The following is a 12,828-nucleotide window of genomic DNA, read 5'->3' on the forward strand; positions in this document are numbered from 1 at the left end:
CCATCATTCAAACATACATGAAGCAGCACCTGTTCTAACATCAAACCTTGTTGGCCTACCATCATTCAAACATATTAACCCATAGCTGTCCATAAATTCCTCTACAGTGCTCCCATTATTGTCTTTAGCTCTGCTGCCCCATAGGGGGTTGTGTGCATTGAAATCCCCTACCCAAATAACTGGGGCCCCTATTTGCTCCATAACTCCTTCTAATCTGCTGATACTGATTTGCAAACATGGATTGTAAAAATTTACCACATTTACCCAGCTGTTCTTTGTCCATACCCTTACAACAACACACTCTAATGTACTCTTAATTTCCACCCTCTGGTACTGTACATCTGATCTTATAAATGTTGCACAGCCTCCTCCTGTTTTCCCCCCTCTATCTTGTCTGACACTTTCATATCGTGGGACCACAAAGCCTAAGCACGGCTTGAGCCATGTTTCCTGAATGCATAGCAATTCTGGTAAAACCTTAACTTCGTCGACAAATCTCTTAAATTCCTGCCCATTTGCTATCAAGCTCCTTGCATTCCATTGCAGGATGTAAAACATCAGCAGTTTAACAATAATCTTCATTCATTTCCATGTTTCCTTCTTCAGCATAAGCCTCACTTCTGTCTGTACACCTCCTCTCTTTCCTCCTCTTTTCATACACTACAAGCTTCTGCTTCATGTACATGTGCAGCTCCTCTTGGCCCAGAAACGCCTCCTCAAGAAATCTTTCCGCAGCATCAACTACCACTTTAATGATATCAGACCTTTTGGTTTGGGTTCTTGTTGCCCATAGTACATCTGCAATGAATGCAAGGAGTGACTGCGTCCCTATTATCTGCCTTGGAGCCACAGGCGGAGAGGAAGCAGCACTTGCTTCTACTGCCCTGGGAGGCTCCCCTGCTCCCCTTACTTTCTTCAAGGCATCTGCATATGACATTTTCCCCTCTACTCTCATTTTTTCTACCTCCAAAGCCCTTACATGATGCTGACATCCTCTGAAGGAGGCTATGTGGTTCCCCCTACAGTTACAACACTTAACTTCCTCAGTCTGACACTGCACAAAGTCATGATCCCCTCCACATTTCCCACACCTTTTGTTTCCCCCACACACTGCAGCTATGTGCCCAAAGTGCTGGCACTTGTAGCAGCGCAGAGGGGGATGAACATATTGCTTCACCTGGAAGCTCATATAGCCCAAGTGGACTCGCATCGGTACTGTTTCCTGTTTAAATATAAGCAACACAGCTGCGCCAGTCTCTTTGAACCTACGTGCAGCCTCTATTTCAGCTCCTTTCAGGTTTTTTACAATTGCACTTTCTGTTATCTCAGGGCTTATGTATATCACTCCCTTTGCATTTTGAGCCTTGCCAGGAATGAAGCACTCAACAGGCCTGTTAAGCAGATGGCGAACTTTCATGGCATTCGATCGCTGGGCTTCAGAATTACAGAACACAACTATATTTCCATTCAACATCCTTTTCACATTCAGCACACTCCCCATTTTATTTTTTAGCTCCTCCAACAGGCTGAGAGGGTTTAAGGCTTTGTCGCTTTTATCCTTAAACTTAACAACAATCTTAAACCCACTTTCCTCTCCAACCTTCGCCATTTTCCTCATCTCCTCAGCCTCCTCACTTTCACTCCCATTCTCTGACCTGTCTTGTTTGTTCGTACTTTGTTGGCTACTCTCCCCCCCTTCCCTCTGACTCCCTCTCGGAGCCATAGCAGTCCCCTTACAAGGAAGCCTGGCAGTCAAGTCCAATAGTCCGCTATCCAACACTCATAAATATAAGGAAATAATGTCTACCCGCCAACTCTGCCCAACTCTCACGAGAGCCTCCTCTTCCGCTCTCCGCGTGAGACGTCTAATCGTTTTCTCCATAGATATGAATAAGTAGATAGGACACACCCCTTTGAGCTGCGTACGGACAGCGAGGCTAAGCTAGTGGGGGCAAAGTTTCAGTGCATTCCATTGATGTATACGGCGTGAAAACGGAAACGAGTATGCCGTCTCACTGTGCTGCATACAATTGCACACTACTTCGTACGATTGAAAGATGGAAACTTGGAATGACTTTTCATAGGTAAGAATAGTTTTTGGCTCTGTTTTCATTATTAAATTTTGTTGAGAGCTTCCAGTCTATGAGAGCTAACTAGTTAGCCACTAGCAAAACACTAACGCGAGCTAGCAGCTTGACAACCAAATACCAGACGATTAATAGTGGCTGTAGTATAGTTATGCAAGCAGTAGTAGTAATACTAAAAGTACAAGCAGCAGTAGTAGTATAAATAGCTGTTAGAGTCGTAGAAGTAGTATCAGCATTTGTAATAATATTACAAGTTGCAGTAGCAGCCAGTATCAGCAGCAGTAGTTAGTGTACTACCACTACTACTAGTAGTAGTCACATTGCTATTACTACCACCAACACTACCAATAGTAGTTATAAAGCCTAACTCATATATATCCAGATTACCATCTATGTTCTTCCTCCAAACCGATTTTATGATTGGGATTACAGGCAGTTCTTTAGGACTGCTCTCAAATAATTGAAATGTTACTAAACAAGATTATACTTATCAAATTAAATAACTTTGGTCTCCAGTATATTGGCTAATTTGGTTCTTTGTACTTAATTTATTAGCATGATTTCTTTTTAAAGATGTTGTGTACAGACTTATTTACTTTTGTCTGTCTACTTTTCTTACTCCATGTAGGTTTCCCAAAGACTATGGGTTGAAGAGGAAGTGGAAGCAGCTCTGAGGAGAGAGGGGTTTGCTGCAAATGATGAGTGGGTGGTCTGCAGTGATCATTTTAAACCTGACGAGTTTGACAGGGCTGAGCAGGCTTGTCAGCTGAGACCTGGTGTCATTCCATCAGTATTTAACTTCCCGGCTCATCTTGGAAGAGTACGTGCATCACTGACAAGGATGCAGCAACTCAGTTTTATTGAGTTTCATTATTTTCATGAAAATTTACACGTTTACTGTTTCTTTATAGAGGACCCACTGTGACCCAATGCACACTTATTATTCACCCTATTTGTGTTTGTATCTAAATAAATAATACATATCTGCTTGTATTCCTGCTTTCATGCTATTAGCATTTATATGCTCATTATATGTCAGTTGTGTATATGTCTAAGTATTTTAAATTATTTTTGTCATGCTTAATGATTCAGTTCAATGTATCTGTTTCTTGTAAATGGCAATAAACTGTATTCTGGTCTATTCTATCTCCATGTTATATGTATATAACAGCCTATAGCTGTAGAGAGAGAGAGATAGATAAATAAATATAAATTAAGATTTTATTACCTCTACAATTAAATTTTTTGATCCAAAAACATATTTTCTATATATGTATATTTTTTGTATTTCTCTTTTTTGTTCATATAGCTATATATCTAATTATTTACAATGTAAATTTTACATTTATATATGTAATGGCTGAATGTAGAAAGACCATTTCCATTTTTTTAAATCAAATGTTCTGTATTAATAGCACATGTTTTGACATTTATAATAAAGTAAACCACATGAAAATCGGTTGAGAAATGAGCAAATTATGATTTATTTTCAATGTACATGGATTGCTTTTAATGGGAATGTTTCCCCCTCCGAGATGGCTGCCACGTAGGCACGTAGCTTAGCCGGCTGCTACAGCGTATCTAGTCTTCTGTATATATCTATGGTTTTCTCCCCCCAACGTTATTGATAGCAGTCAAATCCAGAAAACATATGAACCAACAGCGGAACAAGAACTTAACTAGACAGTCGTAATACAGGTTAATATTATTAAGAAATAAGGCAAAGTTTGGTTTTCTATTGGCTCGTTTTGTTCTTTGTGCTCTAATGGGTCAAACACATAACCTGTTAGATTAAAAAGCTAACATTTTTATCCTTTGAGTAGTTTTCAAAATAAAAATATGAATACAATAAGCCATGACTATTTGACCTTTTTTTTTTTAAAATATACAACATATTTTGCATATAAATGCAAAATATTTTGGAATGCCTGAATGAAAAACCCTCAGCCTTTTTACATTTAGACCACAGAAATCCCAAGAATAATTAATATTTAATTTAAAGCTTTCCATAATGCACTTTATAAGATATTTTCAATGTATTTTTAGAGACACAATATTTGATATTTTTCCATCGATTTGTTTATTGCTACATTTTTTAAAATTTCAGACTCTGAATCACAAATGAATACATTTCTTCTCTGCTCTGATGATGGAGTTGTATTATGTGATTTTTTCCCCCAGAAAACTGACTTTTCAAAATACCACCGAACAACGATGCATTTTTTTTTTTCTGAAATTTACTATAAGACAATAGCAGCCGATCTGTGTATAAAATTTCTCGAGGTCTAATGATAACTAAGTCAAATCATTTCTGGAGTTTTGTGTTTATTTTTGCTATGTGATATATTATGTAATGTTTGCGTGGAGAAATGGTTATGGAACAAGGTCCTTGGTAATGAGTTTTTTCAAATATTTTCACACTTTGATAGGTAATATATCCACAGAGTAGTTGCATGAAACAATAAATGTAATCTCACCAACATTCCTAAATATTGTATTTGAATGAAGTGTTCCATCTAATATACTTACACACACTTATTTCCATTATCTTTGCTGTTGTGCAAAATATATCTTTTGAAATAGTGAGTTTTATTTTTCCAAATGAAATTCAACATTTGTGAATGAAGTGCTTTATAAGTTTATGTTTCTATATCTAAGGAGAGTGATGCTTGTACAAACCTCAAGGCCTTCAGACTCATTACAGTGTTCATTGTAATGATGACTGCCTTAATAAACAAATATTGAACATGCTTCTGGTTTGGTGAATAATTGTTAATGATATTATTTTTCAAACAAAAAGGGACTGCTAAGAATACAGATAAATGGCTGGATTGATAAACAGTATCTGTAAAAGTAGTAGTACCATTTAGGACAGGACAGGACACACTACATGAAAAACTGGCCTTTTCATGTGGAGAAATGCTGTTTAAGAGTATAAAAGACTGCAACACGCTATTGCTTGAAAATCAGTATTTACACACAAGTTTTTTCCTTTGAGTTCAAGTATGATAAATATGAAAGAAACAGCTCTTTCAAGTCAATTCCAGGACACACTATTTGATTAAAAATGGCCTTTTCAAAATGGCACACTGTTTAAGAGCATAAAATACAGCAACACTGTATGGTTTGAGCGCGGTACAGTGTTACAATGGTCAGCACTGTTGCCTCACAGCTTGAAGGTCCTGGGTTTGAATCTTACTGTGTGGAGTTTGCATATTCTCTCTCTGCCTGCATGGGTTCTCTCTGGGTGCTCTGAGTTCCTCTCACAATCCAGGGACATGCTGAGTTTAATTGGTGATTCTTAATTTTGTCCATGTGAATGTGAGTGTGATTGTTTGTCTCTCTATATAGCCCTGCGATAGACTGGTGACCTGTCCATGGTGTTCCCTGCCTTCATCCTAAGTCTGCTGGGATAGACTCCAGCGCCCCCTATGCCTCAAATTACTAAAGAATAGTTGTACAGATGCTCAATCACCCTCTTTAAATGCAGTTTTCCTTTTTTTTCCAAATATCATCATAATAAAATGTTGAAACTCTTTAAACTGCTAGCCTGTCGTCTCGTTCATTCTAGATACACCTGTGTCTGGTGTATCAGACTGGGAATTGGCAAGTGCATTAAACCTACTGCTAACTTCAGTCACTACATATACAAATACGTTTTTGTTTCAGAATGTGTTCAAATCAGGCATGAAAGCAAAAATAATTTTTCAATAAATTACTTTGTGTCTGGGATATCACAGGTCACATTATTTCACAAAAATGCCCTTTTCAGGCTGAAAAACGCTGTTCAGCAGCATGAAAAACAGAAATACTAGTTTTTGAAAGTCAGTATTTACAAGCAAATTTTATCTTCATACCGTTTTCAAATGTAATGAAAATGAAGACAAAAGTTGCTTCAATTCACTTTGTGAGAGGAAATTCACAGGACCCACTTTGTAACAAACAAATTGTAACAAAACGCATTTTAAGAAGGTAAAATGCAGCACCGCTGTATTGTTTGAAAATCAGTATTCACAAATAGTGTTTTTCGTTAGAATGTGTTCAAATATGATGAATATGAATGTACAATCTGTTCCAAGTCACTTTGGGTCAAGGAATTCACAGGACAGACTATTTGACAAAATTCGCCTTTTCAGGTAAACTTTAAACATTAGTTAAAACAGTGAAAGAAATAAAACACTCATTAAAAAAACAGTGCAACCATAAAAAGACCAATAATGAAGCTTCAGAGAAGCAATAAAAAGTTCTAACAATGCTTGTGTGTACAGTTGGGTTTTTAAAAATTTTTTAAACTGAGAAACTGACTAAGCTATTCTGACAGTCAGAGGGAGCTTGTTCCGCAGTACTGAGGCTAAAACAGTGAAAGCGTGGTCACCCTTAGTTTTGAGCCTGGACCAAGGGACAACACACACAGTTGCTGCGTTTCAGATCTTAGAGTTCAAGGTGCAGAATATGGTGTCAGAAGTGTTGATAGAGTCAGACTGGACCTTGTAGACATTTTGAAGTGATCAACAGAATCTTAAACTGAATTCTATAATGAATGGGGAGCCAGGATAATTGTGCCAGGACTGGAGTGTTTTTTAATCGATGTCGAGTGCTTGTGGGAAGTCTTGCTGCTCAATGCTGAACCAACTGTAGCCAGGCCATCATTGAGTCGTTGAAGCAGGTGAATAAAGAGTGGTGGTAGTCCAGGTGAGAGAAAATGAGCATGTGTATAAACTGCTCAGTGATGTTTCTGGTGAGAATTGGTTTAATCACTGCAATATTTCTGAGTTGTATGTGGCATTATTGGACCAGAATCTTGATGTGCCGGTTAAAGTTGAGGATGTGATCGAAGATGACACCCAGGTTTCTTGCTGCTTGTGTTATGTTGGTTGAAAGTGGTGGGAAATTATATTGTTGGAAATGTTGTGGGGACCAGTAGTAAAGTCAATCATCAGCATAGCAGTGGATGGAAACAGGGGTGAAGTTGCAAATGATATGGCCAAGGGACATTAGATATAAACTAAATGAAATGGGTCCTGAAAAATTTTCCACTGTGACTTTGAAAATTCTATATGTTATGAATGATGAAAACCAGTCTATTGCAGCTCTTTTTTTAATTCTCTTTTTTAATTTAAAATGAAAAGGCAAATGATTACAATTCCAAAGATGTCTTGTTTATACCACCAAAGATTTTGTTGTCTTGCCAATATTTTAATTTTTTACATCACTTTTTTGTTGTTGCAGAAGAACAATAGAACTGAGGAGCTAACCATTTATGATTATCTTCACAACATCAGAAAGAAAAAAAATAAGAAGTAGACAAAGAGAGCTGGTGGTATTCACTGGATTTAGATTCAAGTAGAATCACACTTTATGCGTTTTACATACTTTACTTACATACATACATACATACATACATACATACATACATATTTTTTGCACTTTTAGGGAAAATGTATGTTCCATTATTTAAACTTCATGTATAATATCTGTCCAGTCCTCAGTGGTGGGTGGTTCTACTTTCAACCATTTTCTCCCGTTGCTTTATTTTAACCTGTTGCCAAAAATATACCAAGTAACTTCTTGTCATTAACATTCCACCTGTCAAAGAATATGTTGCCCAGATACATAACTTCACATTTAAAAGAAGTCTTTACCCCAAATATATTATTTATTTGTTCATGGACCCATTCCCAGTAAGGTTTAATAATCTGGCAATCCCAGAACACGTGAAAGTGATTCGCTTCGTTAGTCCCACAGAGTCTGCAACAAGCGACACCACAGGCCCTGATGTCGCTTCTAGATAGATGTAACTATAAGTCTTACAATGTTTTTCCAGCAGAACTCTTACTATGTGTTTGAACCTGCTGAGACCCAATGTAGCCGACATGTTCTCTCTCAGCTCTCAACAGATATTGAAACATTTCCTTCTCTTTCCCATTTCCTCTTTATATATTCTGTGCTGTCTTGTTTCGACTGTAGCATGTCATTATAACGCTTGGAATCAATTTTGTTGCATAATCTGGACTTAAGTAATAATAGAAACACCTGCAGGACCCCTAAAACTCCCCCTCTGAGTACTATTTTTGGCTTTTGGTTCAAGTATTGCCTGACCTGCCAGTTTCTGTAAAAACTGAACGCAATCCGTATTTACTCTGTAGTGCTTCTAGGCTCTGAAATGCCTCATCATGGACAAATAAAGAATAGTTTGTTAAACCTTTTGAGTTCCATTTCCTGAATCTGTTATAATACTTATTAGGTGCAAACTTCAAGTCATACCACCCCCCCCCCACTCAAATTTTGGATAAGTCTCCTAATGTACAGATTTTAACAGTTTCCTGCCAGGATTTCAAAAGCATGTCTGACATGGGTACTTCTAAAACCATCAGTTCATGTAATTTGCTGTCTGCTACTAGGGCCATTGCTGGTATCCCTATTACTGTCATACTTTCTAATTCCTTCCATCCTGCTGTTTATATTGGTGAACATGAGCAAATTAAAGGTCTCAACTGAGCTGAATAGTAATATTCTTGTTGGCAAGGAAGACCCATCCCACCCCTTTCTTGTTCTATATGTAATCGTGGCCTTTTTCCCCTGCCATAGAAACCTGTCACATTGTTGAAATTATTTATGTGGTAGTTGGACTGGCAGACACTGAAACAGATAAACATTCTAGAAAGCACAATCATTCTAACTGACTCAATCCTGGAGTTCAAATTCAAAAAGTAGATAACATTCCATCTTTGTATATCTGATTTTATCTTAGAGATTAGAGGTCCATAGTTAACATCATACATTCTTGAAACGTCCTTCGGTAGTACAACTCCAAATATATGATGTGCTTTGCATTCCAATTCCATTTATATAAATTCCTAATCTTGTTTGGTAGGTCATAGTTAAATGCCAAAACTTCAGTTTTATTAATGTGAATTTTCGACCCAGAAAGTAAACCACATTCGTTTAGCATTTTTGGACTTTAGGAAGTGTCTGTGTGGGTAGCGTTAAACTTATTAACAGATCATCAGCAAATAGGGCAATTTTTTGCTCTCCACATGTCATTGTTAGCCATTTTATATCCCATCTCTGTCTGATCCACTGACACAGGGCGAAGAGGAGTGGTAATATGCAACATCCCTGTCTTGTTCCTCCTTCCAGAATAAATTAATTACTTCAGTCCCCATTCATTTTTATTTTTCACAGTTGGTTTATCATATATCGTGGCAAATATGTCAATTATTGTTAAGTGTGTGAAGTCCAAATTTTGATAATACATTCTATAAAAATGTCCTTCTCACAGAGTCAAAAGCTTTTTCTGTATCTAAACTTATTGTAAGAGTCTCCATTATTTGTTATGGGACTTGTCTCATAACATGCAATGTTCTCCTCATGTTGTCTTGGGTCTGTCTTTGTCATATGAAGCCTGTTTGGTCTTCATGTACCAGTTCTGGCAGGGTTGATTGTAATATTTTTGACAATATAGAAGTGAACAGTTTGCAGTCAACATTTAAAACACTTACAGGACGATAATTCCCATACTCCAATTTATCTTTCCTCTCCTTAGGAATAATAGTAATAACTGCCTCTCTCCATCAGGGGGGAATTATTTCGTTTCTAGCACCCAGTTAAACACTTTTAATAGTGTTGGAACTAATTAGTTCTGAATTGCTTTGTATCATTCTGAGGTGAAACCATCCGTGCCCGGGGACTTTCACCCTTTTAGCCTCCCAATTGCTGATTATAATTTTTCTTTTGTTATTTTAATAAACATTCTTTCATTTTGTTCATTTGTGACCATCGATAGTTGTATCAGAAAGAGAGAGGCGTCAATCTGATGTTCATTGTTCAGCTGTGGTTGGGAATATAATATCTTATAATATTTTTCAAAGCATTGTTGAATTTTCTCTAGGTTAGCTTCTACTGGATTTGTTGTATGGTTCCCACTGCTTGTTGTTTCCACAGTTAAATGACAAAAGCTTTACAGATTTCCCCTGAATCTCATCGTGCTGTTGCTTGATAAAAAGAAACTTTTTTGTATATCCTGTCTATTTATTTCATCTACTTCTTTTTTCAACTTCATAATTTTAAGTTTAGTGTCATCTTTTAGAGTTTCTGAGTATTTTTTTGGAAGTTTCTTCAATTTACCCTCTAAATGTTTAAGTCTTTGTTGCCAAATTTTCTCTTCCTTGGAGAAGATAGCTATGAATTTACCTCAAATCACAGCTGTAAGTGCGTCCCAGAGCATATGCGGCATTACCTTTTTGTTGTCGTTATGTTTCAAATAGTATTTCATTTCAATTTTCAGTTTTTCTTTAATTGCTGGGTCATTTAGAATGTTTGTATTCAACCTCTCGAGGGTGGACCTAGTCTTGTTGTTGAGGCTCAATGAGAGGTAGACTGGGTTTTGGTCTGAGAGAGAGCTAGGGCCAGTTTCACTATTATGTACTTTATGGAGACCGTTTTAACAACATTAAAAAATAGTCTGCCCAGGAATAGATATTGTGGGCAGATGAATAATGTGTATAGTCTTGACAAGTTTGGTTTATATTTCTCCACACATCAGGATCTCTTCTTCAGTCCCTGCCTGGCCCCCTTTTCTCTCCCTCCCTCCCTCGCTTATCCTCTCTCTCTCTCCCTCCTTATCTTTATATTCAGATATATGCTCATAGTGTACAGTACTGAAAATCAAAATTGCCATTCCTCTCTGCCTCCCTGATCTATGAGAAGAAAAGTAAACATGTTTGAATCCCAATTTGTTCAGTTTAGCATGTTCAGAGTCATCAAGATGGGATTCCTGGGTGAACGGTACATGGATTTTGCCATTCTTTAGTTTTGACAAAATTTTCCACCTCTTAATTGGATTGAGTATGCCATTTATATTGAGCGAAACCATTTTTAGAAGTCTATTTTGCATCTCCCCTCAATAACCCTAATAGACCTGGTAAGCTCCCCCCTCCCTGCAAGAACCAACAGGGAGTGAACAAGTGTATAATGAATGAACATAACGCTAATTACCTCAAAACTTAACATCAACAGTCAGTGTGACTCCCAGTGTAGGGGTTAATCAAGTTGACCCCAGTCTCGCTAAATGGGCTCTAAGGGGAAAGCACTCCTCCTGAGTCCGGTGAAAGGGGCCCTTTTTGGGGATAGCAGCACAATGACAAAGTGAACCTGAAAAAGAACATTTAATTGTCTCATAAGTGTCTACCAACTCACTCACGTTCTTGCTGATTCAATTTGCTCTCAAAGACAGGTGGGAAAGACAAAATTAAAATAAAATAACATTTCACAACTGAAAAAGTAGAGCCAGTGGTGTGTAGTCCATTAATCCGCAGAAGGTCCCGGTGAAGTTCTCTTAAAGGCTCAAAGCCTCTTCTTGTAACTGGGATCTCGTCTGGTGTTGACTGTGCTCTTTATTGTTTGTCTATCTATTTTCCTCCAGGTCAGCTGCTGTGTCTGCTCCATCAGTGTCTCTGGAGGTCTGATGATCTTCATGGTGTACCCTCTTCTCGACAGGCTCTCAGTTGCCTCCTCTATAGATTTTGATTTCATCCTCCTGTCTCACACATAACCTGGCTGGGAAGAAGATCTGGAATTGTACTTGGTTTTCTTCAGGACTCTGCAAACCCACTTTTTTGTGGATAAGTGATGGATAGTTGTGGTCCAGATTTATTTTGTTTTCATTCCAGTTAATTCCCTAACTTTGCCATGTCTTGTGCAATACTGTCTCTTTTGTTTTGAAGCTTAAAAACGTCACTATTATGGAGTGTGGTGACGCATCGTCTGGCAGTTGCGGTCCCGCTGAGCGGTGAGCTCTTTCAGTCTACATGTGTGGCGGATCGTCAATTAGCCTGAAAGCCATCTCTGCTGAGTCCTTCTCAGAACCCTCCAGTACTCCATAGATTCGTATTTTCTCCCATCTTGTGCGACTCTCCAAGTTCATTAGCTTAGCCTCTAACTTCACATCTAGCTTTAGCATTCAAAATCTCTTTCTTTAATTGCCCCTAATTGTTCTTTGTTTTCTTGCCAAAACCCTCATAACTTTCAGAGGATCACTTCCAAATCTGCCATTTCTTCACGGAGGGCTTGAGTGTTCTCATTTGCTGCTAGTCTGCTTTAGCCGCTAATGGTTTGTGTTGTTGCGCCTCTACTTTCTTGCTCACCACTGCTGCTTTTTACTACTCAGTGTACTGGTAAACTTCGCATCCCCCTTTCTAACCATGCCTTTAGTCTCATATATTTCTCCAATTTGTATGGGGGTTCTTCCTCCCATTCTCAATGATGTTATGACCACAAGTCCAGTCTAAAGCAGTTCTACATATGCCAATTCACTTCCTGAGCCTGTTAAAGAGTGTTCTACTGTGATCTATTGTGTCTAATGTTGCTCTTAGGTCCAGCAGATTGAGAATTGTGAGACTTCCAGAATCTGCAATCATCAGGAAGTCACTGTTTACTCTTAACAGGGCTGTTTCTTTGCTATATATTTTTTTCTGAATCAAAACTGGAATTTGTGAAATGTAGAATTACTTTCAGTTACTTCTAAAATTTTCTTGGCAACCACCCTTTCAACATTTTTTTGCGATTAACAGCAGTTTTGAGAGATTGTTGGGTCTAGATTTGGTTCTTGAGAGAATGGATGGGTTGCCCTTGGATTTTTTAGTTATTAATTGTTTTTGGGATGTCTGGAAGCCATCCCTTAAAGGGAGTTGGGTGGGGTAAGGTACTGTCAGGTTCCCTGCCTCAGCCTCTGATTTGCTGG

This window comes from Amphiprion ocellaris, chromosome 15 (genome assembly GCF_022539595.1).
Source record: "Amphiprion ocellaris isolate individual 3 ecotype Okinawa chromosome 15, ASM2253959v1, whole genome shotgun sequence".
In the NCBI taxonomy this organism is placed as follows: Eukaryota; Metazoa; Chordata; class Actinopteri; family Pomacentridae; genus Amphiprion; species Amphiprion ocellaris.